The sequence below is a fragment of the Lissotriton vulgaris genome, chromosome 1_1 (assembly GCF_964263255.1).
Source record: "Lissotriton vulgaris chromosome 1_1, aLisVul1.2, whole genome shotgun sequence".
NCBI classification, from domain to species: Eukaryota; Metazoa; Chordata; class Amphibia; order Caudata; family Salamandridae; genus Lissotriton; species Lissotriton vulgaris.
Window position 1 is genome coordinate 252,779,756 of NC_141685.1, and position 20,390 is coordinate 252,800,145.

Sequence of the window (20,390 nt, forward strand, 5' to 3'; positions counted from 1 at the left end):
ACTTCCCTCCTGTGTCAGCTATGAAGACGCAAATCCATTTGCGTCCAACGTTAACATGTCCTTTTTCAGACCCACCATGAATGGGTTGAATGGTCCGTTCCTAAGTATGCTATGCCAACGTCTTTTTGCAGTGTACTCCTACGTTTTTCAGCCCTGGCTGAAGTAGGCCCTGAATCTCTGCCACCGAGCCTCTTTTCTGGTTTCTGACTCCGAGAAATCTCTGCCCAGGCAGCCCCCGTACCCGTGAACTCTGACTTACTTCTAGCGCGGCCCTCCGTGCTCAGCTCAGCTCGCTGCCTGCCAAGATTGACTATAACCTTCGAGTTATCTGTTTCCCTCCCCGAAAATACATTCCTTCCTGCTAGCTTCAGTAAACATCCTTCCTCAGCTGCAGGGCTAAAGGGCCGACCTGTCTCTGTGCAAGTAATTCATAGCTTCATTGCCATGTTTCCATGGAAGGCCCCATGCCCCCACTTTTCTCATGTAGACACCCAGGCGCTTATACACGCACTCACAGCAAGTATAGAATAGCTTCTGCTCTAGAGACCTTTCTGCCCAGATAGCTTAGTTCCTAAACATCAGATATCAGATATGATAGAAGCACAAGTTGATCTGACATGCCAGACTTCTGTCTCTTTCCGTCAGTGTAAATGTCAAGTCCCCTGCACCCCTCCAATTACACGTCATGCAGCTGCGCACGCATCCAAGCTTCCGATTTCTGCTGACATTGCCACATTTCTGTTAGTGCCACCCCTTTGTGACACCTATCAGTGACGTTTTTAGAACACACCTCTAGTTCACGCCTCTCGATTACGTACATGTGCCACGTGTATACTGTTATCTTGTCTTCTCTCAGCTGTTACGCCTTCTATACTGTTTCCAATGATGCAAAATAAGTATATAAGCTATGTACTGTTAATAAAATGCGAGCGCGTTCATCTATCCCTTCTGACACCCTGTGTGGTGGTCAGAACATGATATCTTGGCCATGACCATTCCTTTTTAAGGAATAAAACCCCTTAGAACTCTAACACCACGGACTCTGTTTTCTTTCATCCGAACTGAGTTATTATTAATTAAGTACTTACCTGCATAGAAATTAAGAGAGTAAATTAATTATTTACGTCATTTTGGCGCCCGAACAGGGACCCCTCCCCCACCTCACGCGCCGGTTGGTGCGTTGCAACCTGTGTCCCCTGCCGTCAGTTAGCCGGAACATACGCGTATCGGCAGGATTTCCTGCATCTCCCTCTGACCCACGGAGGTGACGAAGACTGCGATCAGTGCCCAGACGAGGCGGTGAGGAGTGCGGAGGATCCCGACCAGAGCCTAGCCGAAAGAAGCAAGGTCCGAGGTGTCAAGAGGCCCACCAGGTTTCCGAAGTTTTCCGAAGTTTTTCCGAAGTTTTCCGAAGTTTTCCGAAGTCCCGAGTCGAGTCCAGTCGAGTTTTCCGAGGCCTTCTGTTTTCCGTGCTTCCCGGTGAGTACCATTGCTGGGTCGTATCTAGACGGGTTTGGGTACGCAAGTCCGGTCTGCACTGTTTTTAGGCAGTGTATCTGTACTGTTTAGCAGTATATCTAGTATTCCGAATTTCTGAATTTTTGCACTGTTACAACAGTGTATCTGTACTGTTTAGCAGTACATCTAGTATAGTGGGGTAGTCATTTATGTTTTAAATGTTTTTGTGATTAATGTCGTGGTATGAATGTGATTGTTTTCCTTGTGCATTATTGTGTTTTCTTGTATAAATAGTTACATTCAGAATTAAGTATCAAGGATCGAGCATTTCAGTATCAAGTAGACACAATGCCGTTTTTCAATAAGTTAAAGCAGATAGGAACTAGGAAAGGGATGTTAGAGGAAGAAATTCCAATCCCCCCTAGGGACACTCCAGGTAATTTTATGTATAATAAGCATGGCATAGACGCCATATTGTATCTAGAGTTATGGACCGATTATACCAAGCACCTAGAGGAAAGATACCGATGGCCAGTTAACGGAACATGGGATGCCGAGTGCATCATAAAGGTAGAAGAAGCATTACGGAAAAAGAAAGCCAGACAATCTCAGAAAGACGCCATAGAATTTTGGCGTAAGGAATCACATAAACGTGCTGAAAGAGCACTCCGTAGAGAAGACAGACTTAAAGAATCAGAAAAGGCCCAAGAAAACGAATTAGTTATTGAAGGAATTCGAGTAAAATCAGAACAAATAGATCGCATCCGAAATAGCCAAGTGAACAACATGTATCTTTTGGCCGAAGGTACCCCTGACGCCATTTCAGAAATACCGAAAAATTTGCCGTCACCATTAGTTCCAACTAAAGTAATGCATAAGACTACTAAAGACATATTCCTAAATTCATACTTAGACGATGTAGCACCAGCTTACACCAATCTGCCTGTTCGTGCCCTGCCTATTGACAGGGACGGGGGTGGCACTCCACCCCCAGGTCACGTTCCGCCGGTACCACAACAGACTTCTCCCGTTCCGCCAGCCCCGCCACTTCCCGTACTCAAAACAGACCTGCCGAAACCACGTTTACCTGATCCACCTAAGCGACAAGTTCAAGCTCAGATACAGACTCCACAGGGAGGTAATGTACAAGCGTCCGCTTCAGGAGGTGCGACCGCGGGTCCTCAGACCCCGCCACCAACTCACAGATTCAATCTCAGAGATATGCAGAGTCCTCTCACGTACAGGTCTCCCCACTCCTCTAATTCATCCGCCTTGACGCATTAAAAGAAAACATGTCAGTTTGCAGATATGATCCAGTACCCGGAAAAGACGATTTAATGATATTGGCATCATTACGGTTAAGATCCGCTACTGATAGCTTGTTATGCTATGCAGGAATGAAGGATCGTCTAGACAGAATATATGAGTTCGTTCAGACAGGAAAGGACTCTGACAGTATTAAGGATGCCATGGAGAAACAGAAAGTTGGCATGCAAGCGCTGATACTACGATTTTTCATAAATTGTCTAATAAGAGAACGAGACAGGCCCGGAACAGATCAGAGTGAATTAGATGCATTAAACAAGTGGGGTCAAAATATAGCTGATGGAAAACATGACAGACAGAATTGCATAGACTCTATGTACAAGAAGATTAAGAAAGCAGTGATAGCAGTACACCAGAAAGAGAAAGAAAAGGCTTCCTCCGAGGAGGAAGAAGTACAGGAAGAATCCGAAAGAAATGTAGGAACCATAGCATATGTAGGTAAGGGAACTTACCTTAGGAAAGGTATCCGTCCAGAGAGCAAGAGAGTTTTCTTCTCTGCCTTAACAAATCCGAATTCTGCTGAGCATCAGTTCCAAGAAACTGATAAAAGGCTCCGAGACCGAGTTGGGTACCATGTACTCAATTCTATGGATGAACAAGAACTAGCCCGATCAGCTGTATCATGGGCCGAAAATGCAGACATATATAATGATGATACCGTAGCACAGACATTTCTGAACCTCTCCCCCGACGAACAGAAATTAGCAGGTGTATACATGATTCAGCACCTTCTTATCAAATACAGAAAACATTATTCCGATCCAGGTCCCTTACACGAAACACTAGAAGCACTACTGATGGATAGATGGAGAGGTCTAAGCACTAAATTAATTCAAATAATTCTAGAACAACGACACAGATATGATACCTTTGTAAGCTCCGAATATGTTCCCGCCCCACCGCCAGAAAGGAAAATGTACCATATGCAATGCGGGGGTGGTATTGAAAGTCAGAACCCCTTACGAGAAGTGCACCCTGTTATGGGTGAGGATAAAATTTTGAAACGCGTGTATGTACACACGCCTCTGACTAAATTAGAACTTTTAGAAATGAAGAAACTAGTACCATGCCATGATAAAGACCCTGCAGGTTTTCATAGAGAGCTTAAAGACATGTTACTGATGGGAGACTACACGTATGATGACATCATGAAAATGTTGAAAGTATTATTGCCTACAGGTATATTCGAGAAATTAAAGGAAAAGGAATGGGAGGTGGGCGACACAAAGATTGCCTGGGCAGAAATAGAAGAGGAAGAGAAAAAACGGGTTCCAGGGTTAGGCCTTGGGGACAAAACTAAAGCATTACCAGGTTTGATAGTACAGGTCCTGCCCAGATTATTGACAACTAGAAAGGAGGATTGGGATGCAATCTCGTCCTGTAAACAGAAACATGATGAAGATACTAGTGACTTCTATTCAAGATTCGAGAAATGTTTTATTATTAATAGTGGCCTCCAGCCAAGTAGCGAGTCGTACCCACATCTTTTTGTATCAAAGTTAGTCGAGAATTCCTTACCGTTAGTCAAAAATAGAGTGTACAAGGTCGAGAGTACATGGCAAGCAAACACGCCATCCCAGATGTTACAAATGTTACAATATCATCAGAACAGAATTAGAGAAGAACAAGATCAGGAACAAAAACGCATGAAAGACACAAAGATGAAAATGTTAGTAGCTCAGACAGTCCCATCCGACAGTCACAGAAAAGGTACGACCCAGACAAGTCACCCTGCAGCTCCCGTTAAGGGGACATGTAACTACTGCAAACAGCCAGGTCACTACGTACACGAATGCCCAGTTCTGAAACATAACATAGCGACAGGTAAAACTAAAGAAAGACCGCATCCGCCTAGACAAGACCATAACCAGCCTCAGAATACACAGAATACACAGCCTATGCATGCTTCCTCGATTCCAGCACAGACCGTAGCAGTACCACAGCCACAGCCCATTGCTGCAACTCAGCAGGTTTCACAGCAGATGTACCAGTATGCCCAGTCCGCTTACCCCGAATATTCGCGATATACATGAAACAGCCTAGAGAGGGAAGGTGGCTTGCCTCTTATTGAGATTCCCGTAGATCAAGAAGGTCCTTATGTACACAGTCAAGTATTGGGAAAAGACAGAAAGTTTTTAATTGACACAGGGGCAAGTCGCACTACAATAAGCCATGATGAAGTTCCAGGGGCACCCCTCTCAGGCTCACAGAATGTTTCCCTGGGTTTTTCAGGACAGCCTATTGTAAATGAAGTATCCGAACCAGTCCCCCTGGCTGTGGGTCCATTATCACGCGTTACAGACCTGTTACTCACGAAATCATGTCCAGAAAATCTGTTAGGAATTAAAACATTGAAGGCTCTAGGAGCCATAATATGCTGTTCCCCGGAGGGAGTTAGACTCTTTCTGCGGGATTTCAAGGGTCATTATGTTTTGCGTGAGTTTGATGTCAGATTGAAAAATTTACCAGATTACTTGTGGGCAAAAGGCCCAACTGATGTAGGCTGTATGCACATTACACCATACCGTGTTACACTCAAGGCAGGTGTTGTATTACCCAGAATCAGACAATATAAGTTACCACCCGATGCTGTAGTGGCTTTACTGAAAATCATTGAAGAGCTCATTGCCCAAGGAGTGGTCGTCGAGACAGACTCCAATATCTGTAATTCACCCATCATTCCGATTCTTAAACGTACAGATCCCAATGCACCGCCAGTATATCGGCTGGTGATTGATCTTCGAGAATTGAATAAATGCATTATTCCACAGTATCCTGTGGTCCCCGATATCTCCTCTCTATTGACTGCTATTGATTCAGAAGCAACGTTCTTTACTGTAATTGATCTCAAGAACGCCTTCTTCAGCGTGCCTATTGATCCAGAGAGCCAATATCTCTTCGGATTCAGTTTAAATGGACGCAGTTTCAAATTTTCGCGCGCACCTCAAGGATTCACAGAAAGCCCCAGCATCTATAGTCAAGCACTGAAAAGACAACTAGATTGTATTCAAATGCCAGTTAATACCGCTTTACTGCAGTACGTCGATGATCTACTGATCACCGCACGAAGTGAGCCCGAATGTGAAAAAGCATCACTGACCGTTTTACATTTCCTGGCCGACAAGGGACACAAGGTGTCTCCTTCGAAGCTACAATTCTGTGTTCAGCAAGTTGTGTACTTGGGTCACTTGCTGTCCAAAGTGGGGAGACAGCTCACTCCCGATCGCATTCAGTTAATTGCAAATATGCCACAACCCCAGACACAAAAGGAAGTGCGGGCCTTCATAGGCCTCACCTCGTACTGCAGACAATGGATTCCCCAGTATGCATTTCTAGCAAAGCCACTCATCCAGTTAACGACACAGGAGGCAGCGACTTCGACTGCCCTCCCTTGGACTCAGGAACACACACAAGCTTTTGAAGACTTAAAGAAAGCCTTATGCCAAGCACCAGTTTTAGCGACACCATGTTACAGCAAACCGTTTACACTTTTTGTTACAGAACGTGACGGTACAGCGTTGTCTGTCCTCACTCAAGATCAAGCAGGTTCACATAAGCCTTGTGCTTATTTTTCTAGTACATTGGATTCAGTAGCCCAAGCACTCCCTGCGTGCTTAAAGTCAGTAGCAGCAACAGCGTTAGCAATAAGACAAAGTGATTCAATTGTTTTAGGTCATCAGTTAACAGTTCAAGTACCACATTCTGTAGAGGTTTTGTTAAACAGAACCCAGACTCAACACTTGACTATAGCACGACTGACAGGTTATGAATTAACACTATTCCAGCCACACATAGAAATCAGACGCTGCAGTATCCTGAACCCCGCAACACTATTACCAACAGTTATGACAGATCCAGCCCCACATGATTGTATAGAAATAATTAATGCAGTAACAAAGCCTAGACGAGATTTAACAGATGTTCCATTGACAAATCCAGACCTGACACTTTATGTGGACGGTTCATGTATGAGAACAAGTACAGGAGAATTAGTGGCCGCGTATGCCGTGACCACTGAAACTGAAAATAAAGAAACACATCGTATTGATACACTGTCTGCTCAAGCAGCAGAGCTCATCGCTCTGACCCGAGCTTGCATACTAGCCAAGAACAGAAATGTTAACATATACACTGATTCCCGTTATGCCTTCGGAGTTGTACACGACTTCGGGGCCCTCTGGCAAGAATGAGGTTTCCTGACTTCCCATGGGGCCAAGATACAACATGGCCCCCTCATCCAAGCACTGTTAGAAGCAATACATTTGCCCTCGGGCATATCAGTCATGAAATGTAAAGCACATACTAAAGTTACAGATTCTGTTTCCCAGGGTAATGACCTGGCAGACCAGACAGCAAAACATACAACACTGACTCACACTCAAACTACTGATGTGACAAAGACAATAGTACCGACACAGTGTATGGCAGTTAGAGATCCCGCCCTAGACGTAATTGATATCCAGACACATGCTACTCCAGATGAAATAAAGAAATGGACTGAACTAGGAGGGATTCCGACAGATCAAGGTTGGGTGACGAAGGGAAAATCTATATGGTTTCTCCCTGACTCAATGGTTCAAGTCATGATAAATACAGCACATAGCCCGGCACATCTAGGAGAGAAGGCGATGTTAGACAGTTTACAGAATCTCTGGTACAATAAACACTTACGAGCAGCAGCAAAACAGAAAGTGCGTACTTGCATGATCTGTTGTCAGTTCAATCCAGGTAAAAGCGTCCCTGTAGAGCAAGGAGGATTTCATCCTCCCGATCACCCTTTTGAAGTCCTCCAGATGGATTATATCCAGATGAATAGCTGCCGAGGATTTAAATATGTCCTTGTAATTGTTTGTGCTCTGTCCCGCTGGACCGAAGCATACCCAGTCCCAGACTACACTGCTCCGACCACTGCCAGACAGTTGGTTCGTGAATTCTTCCCACGGTACGGTTTGCCCCGTGTCGTGTATTCAGATAACGGACAGCCGTTCTCGTCCGAGTTGATGAAACAGGTTTCCCTTTTGCTAGGATATCAGTGGAGGTTCCACTGTGTCCGACATCCCGAAGCAGCAGGCCTTGTAGAAAGGCATAATCAGACATTAAAAATCCGCCTTGCCAAGATCTGTCAGGAAAAAGGGGTCGACTGGATAGTCGCCCTGCCCGTGGCACTATTCTACATGAGAATGGTCGCCCACTCAAGATCAGGGCTATCCCCGTACGAAGTGGTCTTTGGCAGACCACCGAATATGTGGGGGACGCCCATTCCGAAAAAGATCACTGATGTTGATTGTAACATGTTGACAGATTACCTTGCCTCCTTGATGTCTGCACTCCAATCATGTCGTTCACAGGTTGCCGCAGCCTTCCCTGACAACACCGATGTAAAGGCGCATGAGGTCCGTCCTGGGGACCTGGTACTCGTCCAGAATTTCGACCGGAAAAGTCCGCTGGAGCCCCGTTGGAAGTCTCCGAAGACCGTCCTCCTTACAACCAGGACCGCCGTGAAGATAGAGGGAAGAAAGGGGTGGGTCCATACGAGTCACATCAAACTTTGCAATGAACTAAAAAACGGACTAAAACAGGACTCTGACTCGTCCACCCCCACCAAAGACTGTGTTGAAACGAAAGACTTTACCGTTACCGAACGAGAAAAGACTCCCCAAGAACTATATCGAATGAAACTCCGATCTAGCAAGTCAGACAGTTTAATTGTTTAAGTCCTCCCCTAGGTGAATCGGTTAAATAGTTTCTGACATGTCTCCCCTAGATCGAGATAGAGAGAGAGAAGCAAAGAAACGTACATACTGTAAATCACTGCGTAGTCACTGTATAGTGACGCTGTTAATAATGTTTTTTCTAAGTATTCTAATTATTATTGCCAGCATTCTGCTACCTATATATTGGCCTATTTTCAGGCGTGAACAATCTGCTTACAATGTCTCTGCTGAACACACTTTTAGTGAACTTCCTGCACATGAACTCTCTTACAGACTTGCGCTGCGCAACAATACATTCATTAGTATGTTACACCACTCCCATCAGACAAATAATGCTACCGACTGCTGGATATGTGGCCGACTCCCTCCCTACCAGAATTACAAGGGAGCTCTGCCCCTCTTTCCGTACCCGTTCACTCACAATGGCTCCTGTGGGGCATGGTTTAAAATAATTAATTCCTTAGATCCTGATATTGCTGTTTTCGATGGGGGCTGGGTTTGGGGAAACTTGAACTTAGTCCTGCTCAACGTCTGTTATCCTGATAAAGAGGGACTTCCCACTCGAATAGGAACTGATCTAGAAAATGAAGTATATGGATTAGGTAATTACACAATTAGCCTTATGATCCTTACTGTTGAATCCGAGACTGCTCCAGTTCTGCCCCATATGTTAGTATTACCAGTCACAGGTGAACTATGTGTTAGCAAGAAAGGTTCAGTACACGTAGGTCATAGTAAATGCACTACTGTGGTCGAATTCAGTGACCATGGTAAATCGTCCTTTAAAGCTACCAGTCACTCCTATTTTGTTTGTGGTCATACCGCATACATACGTTTGCCTCCAGATTGGGATGGTACCTGTTATATTGCATTCCTTCTGCCACCTGTTTTTCTAGCTCCCCCTGATTATCATAGAAATACGAATCTGGTACAGAATAGACCCAAAAGAGATATTCCACTTGTCGACTACACAGAAACGGCATGGGAACAGTACACTGATTTCAATAAAGGATTCTTTTTCTTTCTAGGACCTGTCCAAAACAGTAAATTAATACGCAGATTAACCAGAACACTCGAAGCTGTAGTACATGAAACTGCCTCCGCCTTAGGTAACTTAACAGAGGAGCAATCTGCTATACGGGTTGTTGTCCTTCAAAATCGTCTTGTAATTGACGTCATCTTGGCAGATAGAGGTGGAGCCTGTAAGGTCATCGGGTCAAGTTGCTCTGTTTTCATTCCACAAAATGCACCATCTGTCTATCAAGCTATTACCCGTTTGCATAAAATTGCAAATCAGATACATCAGAATCCAGGCACCTGGACTTGGTCCGGTTGGTTCTGGACAACGTTAACAGCTTGGGGATGGAAGATCTTATCATTCCTAGGCATTGGCCTTGTTATAGTATTCAGTTGCTGCCTGTGCCTGCAGTGTGGGCCAGCGATTTGTGGACTGTGTGCCACATCGTGCATTGAACATTCCAGTTGTCTCTCAAACAGTCAAAGAAAGAAAGATGAACATATAATGTTACAAGAACAAACCGATCGATTTATGAGGATCGATATATCATGAAGGGTCCGTAGGGAACAAGGAGGGAATGAGGTAATATAAATTTTATGGTCAAGTTGTGTTCCCTAGCGAGTACCCCACCGACTCCATGTACGAGTTAAAGTGCATGTAACTTCCCTCCTGTGTCAGCTATGAAGACGCAAATCCATTTGCGTCCAACGTTAACATGTCCTTTTTCAGACCCACCATGAATGGGTTGAATGGTCCGTTCCTAAGTATGCTATGCCAACGTCTTTTTGCAGTGTACTCCTACGTTTTTCAGCCCTGGCTGAAGTAGGCCCTGAATCTCTGCCACCGAGCCTCTTTTCTGGTTTCTGACTCCGAGAAATCTCTGCCCAGGCAGCCCCCGTACCCGTGAACTCTGACTTACTTCTAGCGCGGCCCTCCGTGCTCAGCTCAGCCGCTGCCTGCCAAGATTGACTATAACCTTCGAGTTATCTGTTTCCCTCCCCGAAAATACATTCCTTCCTGCTAGCTTCAGTAAACATCCTTCCTCAGCTGCAGGGCTAAAGGGCCGACCTGTCTCTGTGCAAGTAATTCATAGCTTCATTGCCATGTTTCCATGGAAGGCCCCATGCCCCCACTTTTCTCATGTAGACACCCAGGCGCTTATACACGCACTCACAGCAAGTATAGAATAGCTTCTGCTCTAGAGACCTTTCTGCCCAGATAGCTTAGTTCCTAAACATCAGATATCAGATATGATAGAAGCACAAGTTGATCTGACATGCCAGACTTCTGTCTCTTTCCGTCAGTGTAAATGTCAAGTCCCCTGCACCCCTCCAATTACACGTCATGCAGCTGCGCACGCATCCAAGCTTCCGATTTCTGCTGACATTGCCACATTTCTGTTAGTATTGACAACAAGGGGTGGTGAGGGACAGAGTCTCTGAATTAAACAGAATACTCTCACCCAGTCAAGAGATCAGGGCTAGATCCAACACCGTTTTTTAGCTCACTGCACCATCCCAGTTTCAGAACCTGGCTGTATGCAAATTAGTCTGTTCCTGTCCCAGTGCATGATGGGAACAGGGCAAACCAAACTACAAAAGCCAATTCTTACACTGGGAAGGAAACAAGCTACCGAGGACCGGTTTCTGGCATTTCAGCCTCTTCGGCCCGGCTTGCTTGAATCCTGATGGTGCAATGAGCAAGGGACTCACATCTGAGCATACCCTTCCACGCTTAGGGTGGACAAAAATATTGACAACAAGGGGTGGTGAGGGACAGAGTCTCTGAATTAAACAGAATACTCTCACCCAGTCAAGAGATCAGGGCTAGATCCAACACCGTTTTTTAGCTCACTGCACCATCCCAGTTTCAGAACCTGGCTGTATGCAAATTAGTCTGTTCCTGTCCCAGTGCATGATGGGAACAGGGCAAACCAAACTACAAAAGCCAATTCTTACACTGGGAAGGAAACAAGCTACCGAGGACCGGTTTCTGGCATTTCAGCCTCTTCGGCCCGGCTTGCTTGAATCCTGATGGTGCAATGAGCAAGGGACTCACATCTGAGCATACCCTTCCACGCTTAGGGTGGACAAAAATATTGACAACAAGGGGTGGTGAGGGACAGAGTCTCTGAATTAAACAGAATACTCTCACCCAGTCAAGAGATCAGGGCTAGATCCAACACCGTTTTTTAGCTCACTGCACCATCCCAGTTTCAGAACCTGGCTGTATGCAAATTAGTCTGTTCCTGTCCCAGTGCATGATGGGAACAGGGCAAACCAAACTACAAAAGCCAATTCTTACACTGGGAAGGAAACAAGCTACCGAGGACCGGTTTCTGGCATTTCAGCCTCTTCGGCCCGGCTTGCTTGAATCCTGATGGTGCAATGAGCAAGGGACTCACATCTGAGCATACCCTTCCACGCTTAGGGTGGACAAAAATATTGACAACAAGGGGTGGTGAGGGACAGAGTCTCTGAATTAAACAGAATACTCTCACCCAGTCAAGAGATCAGGGCTAGATCCAACACCGTTTTTTAGCTCACTGCACCATCCCAGTTTCAGAACCTAGCTGTATGCAAATTAGTCTGTTCCTGTCCCAGTGCATGATGGGAACAGGGCAAACCAAACTACAAAAGCCAATTCTTACACTGGGAAGGAAACAAGCTACCGAGGACCGGTTTCTGGCATTTCAGCCTCTTCGGCCCGGCTTGCTTGAATCCTGATGGTGCAATGAGCAAGGGACTCACATCTGAGCATACCCTTCCACGCTTAGGGTGGACAAAAATATTGACAACAAGGGGTGGTGAGGGACAGAGTCTCTGAATTAAACAGAATACTCTCACCCAGTCAAGAGATCAGGGCTAGATCCAACACCGTTTTTTAGCTCACTGCACCATCCCAGTTTCAGAACCTGGCTGTATGCAAATTAGTCTGTTCCTGTCCCAGTGCATGATGGGAACAGGGCAAACCAAACTACAAAAGCCAATTCTTACACTGGGAAGGAAACAAGCTACCGAGGACCGGTTTCTGGCATTTCAGCCTCTTCGGCCCGGCTTGCTTGAATCCTGATGGTGCAATGAGCAAGGGACTCACATCTGAGCATACCCTTCCACGCTTAGGGTGGACAAAAATATTGACAACAAGGGGTGGTGAGGGACAGAGTCTCTGAATTAAACAGAATACTCTCACCCAGTCAAGAGATCAGGGCTAGATCCAACACCGTTTTTTAGCTCACTGCACCATCCCAGTTTCAGAACCTGGCTGTATGCAAATTAGTCTGTTCCTGTCCCATTGCATGATGGGAACAGGGCAAACCAAACTACAAAAGCCAATTCTTACACTGGGAAGGAAACAAGCTACCGAGGACCGGTTTCTGGCATTTCAGCCTCTTCGGCCCGGCTTGCTTGAATCCTGATGGATTCAAGCAAGCCGGGCCGAAGAGGCTGAAATGCCAGAAACCGGTCCCCGGTAGCTTGTCTCCTTTCTGGTAAAGAATTGGCTTGGTAGTTTAGTCTGCCCTGTTCCCATGATGCACTGGGCCAGGGACAGACTGATTTGCATATAGCCAGGTTCTGAGCTGGGATGGGGCAGTGAGATAAATAACGGTGATGGATCAAGCCCTGATCTTTGGACTGGGTAAGAGTGGTCTGCTCAATTCAGACACTCTGTTCATCACCACCCCCTTTTGTAAATCGATTTTGGCCACTATAGGTGTGGCAGGGTATACTCAGACATGAGTCCCTTTCTCACTGCTCCATCAGGATTCAAGCAAGCCGGGCCGAAGAGGCTGAAATGCCAGAAACCGGTCCCCGGTAGCTTGTCTCCTTTCTGGTAAAGAATTGGCTTGGTAGTTTAGTCTGCCCTGTTCCCATGATGCACTGGGCCAGGGACAGACTGATTTGCATATAGCCAGGTTCTGAGCTGGGATGGGGCAGTGAGATAAATAACGGTGATGGATCAAGCCCTGATCTTTGGACTGGGTAAGAGTGGTCTGCTCAATTCAGACACTCTGTTCATCACCACCCCCTTTTGTAAATCGATTTTGGCCACTATAGGTGTGGCAGGGTATACTCAGACATGAGTCCCTTTCTCACTGCTCCATCAGGATTCAAGCAAGCCGGGCCGAAGAGGCTGAAATGCCAGAAACCGGTCCCCGGTAGCTTGTCTCCTTTCTGGTAAAGAATTGGCTTGGTAGTTTAGTCTGCCCTGTTCCCATGATGCACTGGGCCAGGGACAGACTGATTTGCATATAGCCAGGTTCTGAGCTGGGATGGGGCAGTGAGATAAATAACGGTGATGGATCAAGCCCTGATCTTTGGACTGGGTAAGAGTGGTCTGCTCAATTCAGACACTCTGTTCATCACCACCCCCTTTTGTAAATCGATTTTGGCCACTATAGGTGTGGCAGGGTATACTCAGACATGAGTCCCTTTCTCACTGCTCCATCAGGATTCAAGCAAGCCGGGCCGAAGAGGCTGAAATGCCAGAAACCGGTCCCCGGTAGCTTGTCTCCTTTCTGGTAAAGAATTGGCTTGGTAGTTTAGTCTGCCCTGTTCCCATGATGCACTGGGCCAGGGACAGACTGATTTGCATATAGCCAGGTTCTGAGCTGGGATGGGGCAGTGAGATAAATAACGGTGATGGATCAAGCCCTGATCTTTGGACTGGGTAAGAGTGGTCTGCTCAATTCAGACACTCTGTTCATCACCACCCCCTTTTGTAAATCGATTTTGGCCACTATAGGTGTGGCAGGGTATACTCAGACATGAGTCCCTTTCTCACTGCTCCATCAGGATTCAAGCAAGCCGGGCCGAAGAGGCTGAAATGCCAGAAACCGGTCCCCGGTAGCTTGTCTCCTTTCTGGTAAAGAATTGGCTTGGTAGTTTAGTCTGCCCTGTTCCCATGATGCACTGGGCCAGGGACAGACTGATTTGCATATAGCCAGGTTCTGAGCTGGGATGGGGCAGTGAGATAAATAACGGTGATGGATCAAGCCCTGATCTTTGGACTGGGTAAGAGTGGTCTGCTCAATTCAGACACTCTGTTCATCACCACCCCCTTTTGTAAATCGATTTTGGCCACTATAGGTGTGGCAGGGTATACTCAGACATGAGTCCCTTTCTCACTGCTCCATCAGGATTCAAGCAAGCCGGGCCGAAGAGGCTGAAATGCCAGAAACCGGTCCCCGGTAGCTTGTCTCCTTTCTGGTAAAGAATTGGCTTGGTAGTTTAGTCTGCCCTGTTCCCATGATGCACTGGGCCAGGGACAGACTGATTTGCATATAGCCAGGTTCTGAGCTGGGATGGGGCAGTGAGATAAATAACGGTGATGGATCAAGCCCTGATCTTTGGACTGGGTAAGAGTGGTCTGCTCAATTCAGACACTCTGTTCATCACCACCCCCTTTTGTAAATCGATTTTGGCCACTATAGGTGTGGCAGGGTATACTCAGACATGAGTCCCTTTCTCACTGCTCCATCAGGATTCAAGCAAGCCGGGCCGAAGAGGCTGAAATGCCAGAAACCGGTCCCCGGTAGCTTGTCTCCTTTCTGGTAAAGAATTGGCTTGGTAGTTTAGTCTGCCCTGTTCCCATGATGCACTGGGCCAGGGACAGACTGATTTGCATATAGCCAGGTTCTGAGCTGGGATGGGGCAGTGAGATAAATAACGGTGATGGATCAAGCCCTGATCTTTGGACTGGGTAAGAGTGGTCTGCTCAATTCAGACACTCTGTTCATCACCACCCCCTTTTGTAAATCGATTTTGGCCACTATAGGTGTGGCAGGGTATACTCAGACATGAGTCCCTTTCTCACTGCTCCATCAGGATTCAAGCAAGCCGGGCCGAAGAGGCTGAAATGCCAGAAACCGGTCCCCGGTAGCTTGTCTCCTTTCTGGTAAAGAATTGGCTTGGTAGTTTAGTCTGCCCTGTTCCCATGATGCACTGGGCCAGGGACAGACTGATTTGCATATAGCCAGGTTCTGAGCTGGGATGGGGCAGTGAGATAAATAACGGTGATGGATCAAGCCCTGATCTTTGGACTGGGTAAGAGTGGTCTGCTCAATTCAGACACTCTGTTCATCACCACCCCCTTTTGTAAATCGATTTTGGCCACTATAGGTGTGGCAGGGTATACTCAGACATGAGTCCCTTTCTCACTGCTCCATCAGGATTCAAGCAAGCCGGGCCGAAGAGGCTGAAATGGCAGAAACCGGTCCCCGGTAGCTTGTCTCCTTTCTGGTAAAGAATTGGCTTGGTAGTTTAGTCTGCCCTGTTCCCATGATGCACTGGGCCAGGGACAGACTGATTTGCATATAGCCAGGTTCTGAGCTGGGATGGGGCAGTGAGATAAATAACGGTGATGGATCAAGCCCTGATCTTTGGACTGGGTAAGAGTGGTCTGCTCAATTCAGACACTCTGTTCATCACCACCCCCTTTTGTAAATCGATTTTGGCCACTATAGGTGTGGCAGGGTATACTCAGACATGAGTCCCTTTCTCACTGCTCCATCAGGATTCAAGCAAGCCGGGCCGAAGAGGCTGAAATGCCAGAAACCGGTCCCCGGTAGCTTGTCTCCTTTCTGGTAAAGAATTGGCTTGGTAGTTTAGTCTGCCCTGTTCCCATGATGCACTGGGCCAGGGACAGACTGATTTGCATATAGCCAGGTTCTGAGCTGGGATGGGGCAGTGAGATAAATAACGGTGATGGATCAAGCCCTGATCTTTGGACTGAGTAAGAGTGGTCTGCTCAATTCAGACACTCTGTTCATCACCACCCCCTTTTGTAAATCGATTTTGGCCACTATAGGTGTGGCAGGGTATACTCAGACATGAGTCCCTTTCTCACTGCTCCATCAGGATTCAAGCAAGCCGGGCCGAAGAGGCTGAAATGCCAGAAACCGGTCCCCGGTAGCTTGTCTCCTTTCTGGTAAAGAATTGGCTTGGTAGTTTAGTCTGCCCTGTTCCCATGATGCACTGGGCCAGGGACAGACTGATTTGCATATAGCCAGGTTCTGAGCTGGGATGGGGCAGTGAGATAAATAACGGTGATGGATCAAGCCCTGATCTTTGGACTGGGTAAGAGTGGTCTGCTCAATTCAGACACTCTGTTCATCACCACCCCCTTTTGTAAATACATTTCTGTTAGTGCCACCCCTTTGTGACACCTATCAGTGACGTTTTTAGAACACACCTCTAGTTCACGCCTCTCGATTACGTACATGTGCCACGTGTATACTGTTATCTTGTCTTCTCTCAGCTGTTACGCCTTCTATACTGTTTCCAATGATGCAAAATAAGTATATAAGCTATGTACTGTTAATAAAATGCGAGCGCGTTCATCTATCCCTTCTGACACCCTGTGTGGTGGTCAGAACATGATATCTTGGCCATGACCATTCCTTTTTAAGGAATAAAACCCCTTAGAACTCTAACACCACGGACTCTGTTTTCTTTCATCCGAACTGAGTTATTATTAATTAAGTACTTACCTGCATAGAAATTAAGAGAGTAAATTAATTATTTACGTCAAGGGTACAAGTGCACCTCGCAGTGAGGGCGCATACTCACCTTATAGTGAGGGTGCAAGTGCACCTTATATCGAGGGCACTTGTAAATATTACACCCAAACGCCATATAGCGAGAGCAAACATGTATCTCCTGCCCAGACCATGCTTTACGCTTGAGTGAGACAGCATACATGAGCTTGAGCTTACACGCCTAGTGGCAAGGTATATTTACACGCCCTATAGCAAAGGGAAAGCTAAAAGGCAAACTGTAAAATAATGTATGAGGCAGCTCTGTGCTGTGGAAGAATTCTAGTACGTCCTCATCCCTTCATCTACACGTGTTGTGGGCAAGAGGGGAGGACCTCTCCTGCAGGAGTATATCCCCAAATCTGACAATCAGTTAAACATTTTGTGCATGCGCGTTGCTCCATCGCTGAATTACATCAAAGAAATGCTCCTAACACGTTTACAGTATACAGTATAAAACCTTTGGGTGGCTGCAGAGGTAAAGACACTAAACTGCAGACGGCGAAAGTCTTTTGCGCCAACAGGGGGAGGAGTTAGAGGGTTACTGTATCCGGGGAAAAAGAATTGATCGCTAGTCATCCTTCCGAGAAAACACATTTCCGGGTAGCTGAGTGTGCCCGCCCCGACAAACTTTTGCGTTGCAGACTAAAATGCAAACTAAAATGCTGCTTACTTCAGTAGAGCTAGAGTGTGAGCAAGTAGCGACAGGCGCTAGGCCGGGCAGAATCAATTCTACGGTTTTATGGGACCTGTTAAATCAAGGATGAAATTCGAGTTGTTTTGGCCAGTCCTGCGGAGTCCACAGGGAGATTTGTGATTAAGTCTCAGACACTCGACTCTCACAACCAGTGAAGGCAATTCTAAGGTGCACACTTTCAAAGAAAACAAGGAAAGGCACAGACAGCGGGAGGGGGACAGGAAAGGCATGGACAGTGGGAGGGGGGCAGGAAAGGCACGGACAGCGGGAGGGGGGACGGGAAAGGCACTCACCTGGACTTCTTCCGGCGGCGGTCGGCCTGCAATGGCCAAAACAAACCTTCCCCCCCCCAAAAAAAATAGGAACCGCCCACCGCCGCAATGACGGCAACAATGGGGCTGGATGAGAAAAAAATCTCAGAAACGCCCACGAGTCGCCTCGCAGAATGACGGACGCCTCAGTCTTCCAATGGCTAGCCTCCATTTATGGAGCCAGCCAATGGAAGACTGAGGCGGGACTTTTGTCCATACTGGTAAACAAAAGTTTCAGCTTTTCGCCAGGCGAAACCTAAAACTATAGGAATGATGGGACATATTACCAAAGGGCAAGTAACGCCGCTTTCTCTGCGAATTGTGCCGAGAAAGCCCTATTAACAAGGGCATTTTAAAGCCTGCCCCAAGCCCACTTTGCATGTCGGCGATAAACATCGCTAATGACATGCAAAGTGGGCATTCCCACGTCCAACCACATGAAAAATGTGGTTGGAGGTGGGAACACCCTATTACCAAGGAAGGCGATGGGAGGAAAATACTTGCGATAAACTCATTTATCGCTGGTCTCCCAACGCCTACTCTGACCAGGCGTTAGGCATTGATAACATGGGGGTGTGGATCATAAAGCTGAATCCACCCCCCCATATTATTAAGGCCCACATTAGCGCGTGAAAACAACGTTTGTTTTCATGCGCTAATGTGCCATATGACCGACTATCGCCGGATTTCTATTCGCCTGCCTGATGCGCATTGATAATTGCGCGAAAAAGGCGATGAAATCCGGCGATACGGGAATGTGCGTTGTGCGTTTTCCAACGCACTCCTCGGTAATATGTCCCGATATTCGTTGAGAAAACATTGCTTAATTATCGCCAGATAAACTGCACTCGCCTCATAAGCTACCAAAGCTGAAATACTTTTCAAAACTCAAACATTTATGGCAGTCTCACTATTCCACACAAATGTATTCTAGGTCGTTAAAGTGCATATTGGTTTTAATTTTCTTCATTGCCTTGGCTATATGACATCTAAACCTCAAACCAGATGGCATGAAGACAAGCAAAAATGGAAGTAATAATTAAAAAGAAAACTGAACTTGGCAGAAGTGAGATTCGAACCCACACCTCCAGAGGAGACTGCGACTTGAACGCAGCACCTTAGACCGCTCGGCCATCCTGACAGCTGATCATTATTTTTGCACGTGTGTTAAGAATGTATCTATGAAATCACAAACTTGGGCTTTATTTTTATATTCTGCATTTTGAATAAAAGTGTCCTTTCATAACTTGAATTTTTCGAGGTTAAAGGTAAGTGAATGCAGCTGGTCGCTGAGGATTAAAATTTGTCGTGACAAATTTTGTTTCCTTTATGAGCTACATTTTTTGCGTGGAGCGGACGAGGAGGCTTGCCAGAGTCAGTGATGTTGATGATAACAGATGCCCCAAGAAAGGAGGGCATATGAGCTGAAATGCAAATTGAGAGAAAAACGCATGCCATTAGCAATGCGGCTTTTTGCACATTTTGATATAAATGAAACACCAAAGCTATAAAATATGATTAAAAACACTATACACATGTGGCAGAACCTATTCAACATTTTAATCAACAATATTAATGTTAAATGACCTTTATTAACACTGTCCTTACTACCGCTCTGACTAAATAGATTGTATAAAACAGACACAATGTTTGCACTTTGCAGGAAACATGCCTACACCTACCCCTCATGAGGCCAAATCCCACAGGAGACAATAGGCTCGTGAAATCATTAGAAAATATATGATCTTATGATATAAATATTTGCATCATAATAAAGGCTACATATGATCAATGCACTAATCATTTTAAAAGACAAATTCCCTCACTCACAGTAAGGGGCATGCTACATCATTGGGAACCACCTCACACCATGATGCCTAGACACAGTGTGGGCTGCACCCCCCTCACTAGAGGGAGGAGCTCAGATATGTTTTCGGAGGTACAATAAATACCTTTATATTGAGCAAGGAGCGGTGAGAGAAGTAGAGCGAGAATGAAAAAAGTGTGAGGATTAAATCTGGCTCTGGAGTACACAACACATATTATTAATGCATCTCTGGGTCAGGATTAAAACAAGCAAGGCCAACTAGGTATTTTATACCCACTGGATGTTACCAACAAAGTAGGTTGACATGTTTCTGTCTAAGACCCTTCTCGGAGGTGTTGATGCATTCTTCAGGACCTATGTAATTGGTGCTTCTGCTCAAGTTCTCAAATTAAAATGTGATAAGCGTGTAATACAAACGTAGTGGTCCATTTATAAGTCCAGAGATGTCTTTAAAACTTTAAAAAAACACATACACTAGGAAGAGAAACCAGCGCACAAAAA

At 46.1% G+C, this 20,390-nt stretch overlaps 1 non-coding gene across 1 annotated transcript; it reads right to left on the minus strand.

The window, feature by feature from the left end:
- Positions 1-19,119: 19,119 nt before the first annotated feature.
- Positions 19,120-19,202, minus strand: TRNAL-CAA (transfer RNA leucine (anticodon CAA)). The gene has a single exon. It is a non-coding gene; the product is annotated as a tRNA-Leu (tRNA).
- Positions 19,203-20,390: the final 1,188 nt, after the last annotated feature.